The sequence below is a fragment of the Panthera uncia genome, chromosome A2, assembly GCF_023721935.1.
Source record: "Panthera uncia isolate 11264 chromosome A2, Puncia_PCG_1.0, whole genome shotgun sequence".
Lineage (NCBI taxonomy): Eukaryota > Metazoa > Chordata > Mammalia > Carnivora > Felidae > Panthera > Panthera uncia.
This window is the reverse complement of record NC_064816.1, coordinates 35,319,714-35,322,501: the sequence shown is the minus strand read 5'-3', so window position 1 is coordinate 35,322,501 and position 2,788 is coordinate 35,319,714. Positions and strand designations below refer to the sequence as shown.

The window sequence follows — 2,788 nt, the reverse complement described above, 5'->3', positions numbered from 1 at the left end:
ATTCATAATTGGATTAATTTTCACTAAATGGTATGAGCTGCCGTTCCAATTATGACAGAAAGCACGGGCTTCCCGTGTTAGGTACTCACGAGCAAGGCTGATATCCTGGGCACTTGAGCTGAGAATGTCACTCTGTCTTTTTGCCATCCTTCTTCCCTATCCTTGAGGCAAGAATCTCCTTTTGTTCACACAGAAATTTAGGTGAAGTCAGCAGAGAAAGGTCCCTTCTTTTCTCTTCCCTTTGTCTCTCAAACTCCCTGTCACTACCTTCTGCCCGTCCCTTTCTCTGACTCAATCCCCCAGGTCCACTGCTCCAATCCAGCCATGATCAGGGCGTCCTCCAGCTGCTGGCTTCTGCTCTGGCCATCCCTCAGTGAGGAAACTGCAGGAGGATTATGTAGTTCATGGGTCTGATCAAGAAATCTCTGCTCCTCAGAGCACTCCTGCACGTGGTGCTGTCTGGGGAGACCTGGCATCCTGGGCGAGGGTCTGACTCCATTTGTGGCCTCCTCACTCCTCTCCCACCATCACTGCTGGTCCCTCATCCTTCCCCACCATTAGAACTCAGCCATTTCCTAGGGGCAGATACCTGTCTATCTGACTCCGAGGCACCAGGGAGTCAGTGAATATTTCTAAAATAAATGAACATAAACACCCCATAAATCTAGACACAGGAAGTTCCCACCACCCTGGAAAACTCCCTCAGGCTCTCTTGCACAAAAGGTGATGTTGCTACTATCCTCTGTCGCCGCCATTTCTGCCAGCTTGTTCCCTGTGTGTACAGGAACCCCAATGTGTGCACTCAATGGGGAGTGAGAGTGGATGGTCCTAGAAGCAGACGCTGACACAGAATGGTGAAAGGTGTATTAGGGGACAGTAGGAAGGACAAAGTGGAGGGGACAGGATGGGCAGGGAAAGCATTCAGGCAGATCTGACACCTTCTTAAAATAGATACATAATCACTGTCGTCTGTCACCGCGCACAGTCCTCTTGAAATTTCAAAATAGTTGTCCTATAAGGCAAAGAGATTTAGGGTTATTTCCGTCTTATCTTATGTTTTCCTACATGCATTCTGTCTTCTGTAGTTTATCTGTGGCCTCAGATGAACACTTTAGTGTGTGGCTGCATCTGTGAGTCTATACGTAATGGAAAATGATTGTCTTCAGATCTAGATCTGTGAATGTACACATTCTCATAATGATTTTTTCTTTCTTTGTCTGGTAGGGCCCGAATTTTAATAGAAAAATGAGGGACCTTGTCTTATTGTTTAAAACGGCGATTCCCAATCCCTGGGCTGAGGTGTTAACAGTCTTAGTTTAACAAACTCCCATGACCATCTTTTTTTGATGATCATTGTGTGGAGATATCTTAATTGAAACTGTGAGAAGGGTGAATGGACACTTCCCAGAGATTTTGCAGAGGCTTTACGTATTTAATGTCTTCTTTTTATAATGTTCTTGGAAACAAATATTACCCCTGTTTTCACCGATACCACAGCTGAGGCTCTGTGTAGGTCCCACTGAGAACTGGTATTAGGGCTGAGCCAGCAGGAACACAGGCAAAGCCTCAGGATATTGTGAGAGAAGTCTGAGGAGATGATTCCACATTGAGGAGGTCCAGAAAGAATGAGGCAAGGTAGGAGACTTCCAAGTGGAGTGTGGTGTCATCCTCCTTGATGTATTCCAGGAACACACTGGAAAAGGTCCTCACCCATAAGCACGCTTAGCTTCTAAAGTTACCACAAAGAGATGCCAGGTGGAAAACAGGGAAGCCCGTAGACTCGGGGTAAAGGTTTTGCATTTGGAAACAAAAACAAAAACAAAAGAGCAGACATACCACACGACACACAAACCAGAGACAATGGCAGGAGAGTGTGCTGTACAGAAAGATGTGGCTGTCTGTAAGGACTCAGAACTGAAAATGGCCACAGCATTTACCTTGTGCTTCTTGGCAGTTTTGGCAGAGCCAGGGTTGATGTCACTCTTGGGAGTGTCACCTGCTTCTGGATCTGCAAAAAGCCCTAGAAGGGATGGAGGTTTATTCTGATTTGAGTCGACTGTTTGGAGATCAAAAACAAAAAAAACCCTCCCCTCATTCTTCCAACAACTTAAACTCTTTGCCCCAGTCAGATCCCAAATCACGTGCAGAGGGTATCCCACATGCCTCAGGTGATCCCCAAGAAGAACTTGAAGAACCATCCCTTATAACTTGATGAAGACGCCTAAAAGCCCCGATTCAGAGGTGTTCATCACTCACCGAACAACGAGGGATGGCTGGGGGTGCAACTAGATGGACACACGTTAGGCTGTGCCTCATGCCTCACAGAGCCCAGCATGTGGCATGTGTACAGGGCATGTCTGCTGAAGCGCTATGCCTGCTTTTCTGCATACAGCCCCAATCCTTCTCCACGAGAGACACCTGTACCAACACATGGTGGGGGGAATGACAAAGATGAGATCATGAGAAACTTGAGGAATGTGGTAATGGCAGCAGACACATTCCCCTTGCATCACAATGGTCTGTGGTACGGCCTCTGCACCTTGGCCAAAGAGCTAACAGCAACAAAAATAAGATGGGTGTGTTTTACAAGTCAACTTCTAGTGCTCAGATCATCTTACCAAGTGTTGCAGGTGGAGGGGTTCAGGGCCACCAAGGTTCAGGAGGTGGACGTGCCTAATGGTCCATGGGGGTGGGGCGCCTCTAGGGTAGGGCATGCAGACTCGTCCAGTTAACGGAGGAGGTCCCCATGGATCCACACCATCCTGCAGAACAGAAGTGACAGCTACGT

The 2,788-nt window shown here is 47.5% G+C and overlaps 1 long non-coding RNA gene across 1 annotated transcript; it reads right to left on the bottom strand.

Moving 5' to 3' along the window:
* Positions 1-849: 849 nt before the first annotated feature.
* LOC125929562 (uncharacterized) lies at positions 850-2,021 on the bottom strand. The gene is made up of 2 exons (XR_007459906.1): positions 1,938-2,021; positions 850-1,012 (listed from the first exon to the last, which is right to left on the bottom strand). It is a non-coding gene; the product is annotated as an uncharacterized LOC125929562 (long non-coding RNA).
* Between the last annotated feature and the right edge of the window lie 767 nt (positions 2,022-2,788).